This window comes from Macaca fascicularis, chromosome 6, assembly GCF_037993035.2.
Source record: "Macaca fascicularis isolate 582-1 chromosome 6, T2T-MFA8v1.1".
Classification (NCBI taxonomy): domain Eukaryota; kingdom Metazoa; phylum Chordata; class Mammalia; order Primates; family Cercopithecidae; genus Macaca; species Macaca fascicularis.
In genome coordinates this window covers 30571361-30579699 of record NC_088380.1, presented here as the reverse complement: position 1 = coordinate 30579699, position 8339 = coordinate 30571361, and positions in this window count along the sequence as shown.

Sequence of the window (8339 nt, the reverse complement as noted above, 5' to 3'; positions counted from 1 at the left end):
GGTTTTTAAAAAATTGTTAATGTGGCATTTAAGCTATTTAAGAAAAAACAATAAAATTTGAAATGTGCATAATGTATTAGTTTTAAAAGTTGATTGCAAAGGGATACAATCAAGTTAGAATCAGAAATTTTATTTCAAAAACTTTTATATGTAATACTATATGAATAGTTTGTGTCCTACATTGAATCTGAAGTTATCAATAAGTCATTATATGAATGCATTTCATTATAATTAAATGCAACTTTTGAATTTTAGTAATGCAAATGAAAGCCTTCAGCTAGACTATTTACTGTGATAGAATATAATAACGATGTTTCACCTAAGATTTTATTTTTTATTATTCATATAAAAATTTACAAGGAGCCATAATCAAATTGTTCCATATTTCTTTAACACGTACATGTAATCTTTTCATTTAATTCAACATAAAAATGATACTTGGTGAGGCATTTTATAAGCTTTATTAATGCCTCCTAGACATTCATATTTGTTAACAGATGTCAACACTTGATTATCCATGCTGATGGAAGGTTACAGAAGCATGGATAATGAAAATAGTAGGTAATTCAGAAAACTGCAGTACAGTCAAATGCACACACACAGAAAAAAGCTCACACATGTTTATTCAAATATACCACCTTTATCAGTCCTATAAGTAAATGACTCCAAAGTATTTTGTAAAAGAAGAGTTGCTGCCAAAGTACACGTAGATAAGAAAATACAGGTATTACTACCTGACCAAACAGAGAAAGAAGAATGTCTGTCTCTACCTCTAGAACCTAATAAATGATTTTACGTTTTCATGTAGGTAATTCCAACCTTTCCCTCTAGGTTATCTCTACCTGAGGTGTTCCAGTTATAGTACCAGGCTATTCGCAGTCTAGGGGAGAAAGTATGGCTTTAAGGTTATACACCATTTTAACTGGTAGTTCTGATCAATAAACAATGGTTATAGACCAGGAATAAAAAGTTAAACACCACATGTTGTCATTCATATGGAGAAGCCAGAAAAAGCTGTCTCATAAAAGTAAAAAGTGGGCCTGGCACAGTGGCTCATGCCTGTAATCCCAGCACTTTGGGAGGCTGAAGCAGGTGGATCACCTGAGGTCGCGAGTTCAAGACCAGCCTGACCAACATGGAGAAACCCCATCTCTACCGAAAATACAAAATTAGCCAGGCGTGGTGGCAGATGCCTCTAATCCCAGTTACTTGAGAGGTTGAGGCAGGAGAATCACTTGAACCTGGGAGGCGGAGGTTGTGGTGAGCTGAGATCATGACACTGCACTCCAGCATGGGCAACAAGAGTAAGACTTAGTCTCAAAAAAAAAAAAAAAAAAAAAAGTAAAAAGTGGAACAAAGAATGCTACAGATTGGAAAGGGTAGGGAGAATGGGGGCATAGGAATAGATTTGTTAAAGGACACAAAATTACGCCTAAGTAGGAGGAATAAGTTCTAGTGTTCTATACCACTGTTGGATCATTATATTAACAAAATATACAGTATCAAATAGTTAGAATGAGAATGTTGCATGTTTCCAAAACACACAAAAAAAGATAAATGTTTTGGATGGGTATGCTAATTACCCTAATATGATCAGTAAACGTTGTATGCATTAAAACATCACTATATACTCGACAGATATGTACAATTATAATATGTTAATTTAATACATAAAATAAATATATATTAAAGTTTTTTAAAAGTACAGTGGGCTATTAAGCAGAAATAAAAATAACCCCAAATACTGACATTTGTGAAATAAGACTTATGCCACTAAGGATATTTGTTTAGCTACTTCAAAAGAAACCAACTGCCACTGGCATAAATAAGATACAAATTTATTTCTCTGTTGTGTAAAGCATGACCTGCTAAGAGTGGCAAGATGATCAATTTCTTGACTCCATAAGGACACATAGTCATCTAGGTTCATTGCGTTTTGTTGTATTCTCATAATATGACTGAAGACAATTCACCACATGCCCACTTCCCAGTCCACAGGAAGGGGAAGAGGAAATGGAAGACAAATAGTTTTTATTCAGTGAGGGTGATCTGAAGAAGGTAGCATTGTATTTCTCAGAACTTAAGTACATGTTCAAGAGTGTCTGTAATGGAGGCTGTGAAATATAATCTTCAACTTAGATTTATCTGCTCAACTGAAATTTGAAACTTCAATGAATAAAATAAATAAGACAAAAATATGTTTTTGAAGATTATTATAATCTTTTCCAGAGAGAAAACAAGAAGAAAAGACTGTATTAAATTATAATGAAGAGCAAGGACTCCTCGCTTTTCTGAACGGAAATGGTTGAATTCAGGTCAAATTCTGAGGAAAGAAAATGAACTTAGGTCTATAGATTCCAAGAAGTTCTCCATAGATTCTAGAAATGTTTAAAGTCTCCATGTTTCCTATTAAGACATTGACCATCATTATTTATTGTGATTGAGGCACTATATTCTTTTTTAAAAAATTCACAATTATAATCACTTTATTTATTTATTTATTTATTTATTCATAAGTTATTGGGGTACAAGTGGTATTTGGTTATATGAGTAAGTTCTTTAGTGGTGATTTATGAAATTTTGGTGGATCCATCACCCAAGCAGTATACAGTACACCCTATTTGTAGTATTTTATCCATCAACCCCCTCCCACTCTTCCCCCCAAGTCCCTAAGGTCTATTGTACCATTCTTACACCTTTGTGTCCTCACAGCTTAGCTCCCACATGTCAGTGAGAACAGACAATGTTTGGTTTTCCATTCCTGAGTTACTTCACTTAGAATAACAGTCTCCAATGTCATCCAGGTAACTGCAAATGCTGTTAATTTATTCCTTTTTATGACTGAGTATCATTCCATCATATATATGAAATACTACTAAGTATTATATTTCAATAATGACTTATTTTCCCTTGGGTAAATACCCAGTAGCGGGATTGCTGGATCAAATAGTAGTTCTACTTTTAGTTCTTTAAGGAATCTCAACACTGTTTTCCATAGCAGCTATATGAGTTCACTTTTTGACTAGCTGTGTAGAAGTGTTCCCTGTTCACCATATCCACACAAACGTCTACTGTTTTTTGATTGTTTGATTACGGCCATTCTTGAAGGTGTAAGGTGGTATCGCATTGTGGTTTGGATTTGCATTTCCCCGTTGTTGGCCGTTTGAATATCTTCTTTTGAGGATTGTCTATTCATGTCCTTAGCCCACTTTTGATGGGATTGTTTGCTTTTCCTTTACTGATATGTTTGAGTTTATTGTAGATTCTGAATATTTTGTCAGATGTATAGATTGTGAAGATTTTCTCCCACTCTGTGTGTTGTCTATGTACTCCGATGACTGTGCCATTTACTGTGCAAAAGCTCTTTAGTTTAATTAGGTCCCAAGTATTTATATTTGTTTTTATTACATTGACTTTTGTGTGTATGGTCATGAAATCCTTGCCTAACCCAATGTCTAGAAGGGTTTTTCCAATGGTATCTTCTGGAATTTTTATAGTTTCAGGTCTTAGGTTTAAGTCCTTAATTCATCTTGAGTTGATTTTGTATAAGGTGAGAGACGAAGATCGAGTTTCATTCTCCTGCGTGTGACTAGCCAGTTATTCCAGCACCATTTGTTGAAAAGGGTGTCCTTTCCCCACTTGATGTTTTTGTTTGGTTTGTCAAAGATCAGTTGGCTTTAAGTATTTGGGTTTATTTCTGGGTTCTCTCTTCTGTTCCATTGGTTTATCTCTTGTACCACACTCTTTTGGTGACTATGGCCATGTAGTATAGTTTGAAATCAGATAATGCGATGCCTCCAGATTTGTTCTTTTTGCTTAGTCCTTCTTTGGGTATGTGGGCTCTTTTTGATTCCATATAAATTTTATAATTGTTTTTTCTAATTCTGTGAAAAATGATGATGGTATATTGATGGGGATTGCATTGAATTTTTAGATTGCTTTGGCAATATGGACATCTTCACAATATTGATTCTATCCGTCCATGAGCATGGGGTGTGTTTCCATTTGTTTGTTTCATCTATGATTTATTTCAGTAGTGTTTTGTAGTTTTCCTTATAGAGGTCTTTCAACTTCTTTGTTAGGTATATTCCTAAGTATTTTATTTTACTTTTTTGCAGCTATTGTAAACGGGGTTGAGTTCTTGATTTCATTCTCCACTTGGTTGCTGTTATTGTACAGAAGAGCTACTGATTTGTGTACATTAATCTTGTTTCCGGAAACTTTGCTGGGCTCTTTTATCAGTTCTAGGAGCTATCTGGATGAGCCCTTAGTGTTTTCAAGGTAAATTAATACATCATCAGCCAACAGTGACAGTTTGGCTTGCTCTTTACGATTTTGATGCCCTTTATTTCTTTCTCTTGTTTGATTGTTTGAACTTCAAAATTAATTTAAGAAAAGATTCATGAGATAGGAGATTGAATGAATATGTAATTGTAGAATAGGATATATGATAAAGTTGATTGGAAAAAGGATAGCTATCAATACATAATAATATTTATTTTAATCTATATGCTCAGTAACCCTTGAAAACAAATGGGATACTTAGTCTACAGCCTGAAGAATTTATATTTATAAAAGATAAGTAAATAGTAGACATGGAAGCTAGTAAGAAGTTTCACTCCCACAACTCTTTTTCTGAAAAACTAGGATTTGTCACATTTATCCAGGATAATATTGAGTTCTGAAAGTCTGTGGTTCTTGGATGGTTAGACAGATGATGAATAGTGATATTGCTAACATAGTGATAAACCAAAATATTTATCATTTAAAAAAATCTCCCATTTAAACTGTGTCTTCAGTAGATTATGATATTCCTCAGAAAAAATAAAAACTATGTAATAGTCATCTTCCATTGGCTAGTAGTCAAAAACAAGTACTTTACACTGCCCGTGTTCAAATTCCCGATTCCTTTTCATACTAGCTGTTACCTTAGCATAGTCAATTAGTCTCTCTGTACCTCATTTTTAGCATCTTTATAATAAATTCTGCCTTATGAGTTGTTATAACAATTAAGTAAATTAATTTTTAAATTTTCAAGAAGATTGCCTGACAGTTACTTTATTTGAGCCCCATAAATGAAATGTCTCTATAAATATATACAAATTAGACATTCAGTTGATATTTATTATATAAACTAAAATGATAATATAAAAGAAGCAAGGTTATTGTCTGGAACTATGTTGTAAACATTTTAGTGCTGCTTATTTACTAAAAAATGTTCCTAAGTAATAATAATATTGAAACTCAGAAAGTTTTCTCAGTGAAAGTATAGATGAGAGCTAGATAAGCACTTGGAATGTATATTAACTCTTTTAAACCATTATAGTACCATTTATTGCACTAAAGCTTGAAAAAACACTAGGAGGAAGAAGGTCAAGGAGCTGAATCTTGAATTAGTCACTCACTGCCAAATATACTCGAGGAAAAAAAATGGCAGTGCAAGAAAACATATTATCTGTTGATATCTAGGTTGTTGTCCCCCAGATCTAATCTGTTGTACACTGAGCAATGGGATTGAAATGCAAACTTGTAGACTTAAATTGTACCCTTTAACATGAAAAACTTAGATAAAAAAAGAGTCTGATCAGACTCTTTCATACATTCTTTTAACCTAGTACTTCAAAGAACAAGGTAGTCTCCAAAGATAAAGAAATTTTCCTACCTGATTTTATCATAAAAAATGAAATTCAAGAAGAAAAGTGACCCAAAAGATCCAAAACAAGAGAAAACATTACATATTTCCACTTAGTGATATCTAAAGTTTATTTTCTTTTCTCTTAAAAATTCAATTGCCAACTCATATGCTTGTTTTGTACCCGGTTTGTGCTAGACTTATTTGATTAAAAAATATAATGGAAATTATATTTTCATTAATGGAAATCCTGTCGACAGAAACAGAAGTCAGGCAGTCCAGAAAACTAAGCCTCTTAAAAAATGGTTCAAATGAGTGATTTACTCATATCACAGTAATCCTTCAAGAATATTCTGGAAATATTTTCAACTGGTGGGCAAGCAGGCAGGAGGCAGGTAGCCAGAGTCCCCAAGGGTGTTATAAGAAATAAAAGTGGTATAAACTTCTTGCTATCACATGAGAATGGTAAAGTTTACCCTTTGAAAAATATAGGACTATTATTTAGAGCTGGGTGCTTTCTTGGAATATCAGTACTAATGAAGTTTGTCCTTAGCTGGCAGTAGTTTTAGAGAACATTTTACCTCTATCTACACTCAAAAATTAGCTTGCTTTTACCTGCATTAAAGGAACTCATATCCAGACCTTTTCTCTGTTGCTGTCTTTCTGTTAATTATATCTTCGTAATTGGTTTTGTTAAGCCACATATCTTCTATTATAAAGGGAATAAAAAAACACAAATTCCTCAAAATTGATTTTTGGACTCTTTAATTCTAAGTGCATTATTTGAAAATTATTTGCATCCTGAGATTTAAAAGCAAGCATGCCCTTATAAGGAGCACCTTGTTGCTAACAGTTGCCTTCATATACATCTCAGAATCCAAATTTCTGGAGTCAGTGGACCCAACCCTTCAGGTGTCATATGAATATGAGATTTTTGCTATTGTATCTCATCTTGTCCCATGTGCCCAGTATATTTATTTACATAGAACTAAGGCACACATTGACACTTTTTTGCTTCTACAAGGTCAGGCTCATTATTTCCTTCAAAGTTTCAGCAATTATCATGGAATACATACAAAAGGAGCGTGGAATTTCTTTGATTCTACGTCACCTATGCTATTTATTACATATATTGGAAAAATTTCAGGTTTGCTTTAAAGATATTTTTCCAACAAAAGTTAGTAAATGTAATGAAAAAGAGCAAGGTAGGTTATTATATTTACAAAGTAACTGACTTACTAAATGCAATTTGTTTTTATTTATTAAAAAAGTCAACAATATAATCTAATAAGAAGTAACCTTTAACCAAGAACAAATCAGTTCATAATACTGTATCTTGCCCCTCTCATTTGCTATGAACTAATAATTTTTCATATATGTTTGGGATATGTACTTTTATAATGTGAGAAATACAAATTTAGTTTTTATATCTTTTTCTTTCTTTCTTTTTCTTTCTTTCTTTCTCTTTCTTTCTTTCTTTCTTTCTTTCTTTTCTCTTTCTTTCTTTCTTTCTTTCTTTCTTTCTTTCTTTCTTTCTTTCTTTCTTTCTTTCTTTCTTTCTTTCTTTCTTTCTTTCTTTCTTTCTTTCTTTCTTTCTTTCTTTCTTTCTTTCTTTCTTTCTTTCTTTCTTTCTTTCTTTCCTGTCTTTCTCTTTTCTTTCTCTTTCTTTTTTTTCCTAAAAATGTCTATATACATTGTGTCTAAGTCCCAGTTCCTATTAAAACAGAAATGTGAGAGCTCTGGGTTTCTTAATTTATCAGTTGGTTTATACAGAAGTATATAGGAAGGCTCAGGTTATCTATATCTATATCACATCTATGACTCATTCAGCCCTGAATTTGGGTTCTGCTCTTTCTATTTCAGATTTTCCAACTCAAATATAATGCAATATACAGTGTTAATTCTAACAGAAGAAAATATAAATTATTTGTTGAGTTTCATAAACACAACAATTCTAGAGAATGGGATAAAACACAAACATATTACCATCAGGATTTTTTTTAATTATCAGGAATTGAAGCAGATTTTATGACTATGTCAAATAAAAATGGTATTACAATATTTTTCAGATCTTTAGATTATTTTTAGGTTAAAATAAAAGGTGCAATGAAACAGCAATACAAAATGAAATGGTAAACATTTGAGACAGAAAATTGGCAGTAGTTTCAAGAGAAATAAAAAAATGTATACTCTTATAATTAAATAATTATATATCAGGAAATTTAATTTAGCATAACCCCCAAACTAAAAAACCAAATAGTTGGGTACAGACATATATACTGCATTTTGATAAAGTTAGTATGACAAGTGTATATTTTAATTCTCTGGAGCTTCAAATAATATGTGGCAATAGTGTAAATATTAAGATATAATAAAATTCATAACCATGCTCAATGGATTATAAATTTCTCTGTAGTCCAAAAGTGAAAGACAAACCAACTGAAACTACCCTTCCAATATCACATAGGAATAATCTTGTGAGTTTCATAATTTTCAGCAAAAACTTTGGAGGAGTTCTATTCCAGAATGTTAACCAGGGTCAAATCCCCCCTCCATTAGGTCACTGAGGGCCCAGCGAGGCTCATAATTTCATATCAGGGTCTAAGGCTATTATTTTTATCCCCTCAAAATGTGGAGACAGATTTTCACAGATTCCTGGAGCTGTCACTTTTGTAAAACTGTCACGGATACGGAAGAAGGAGAGGGA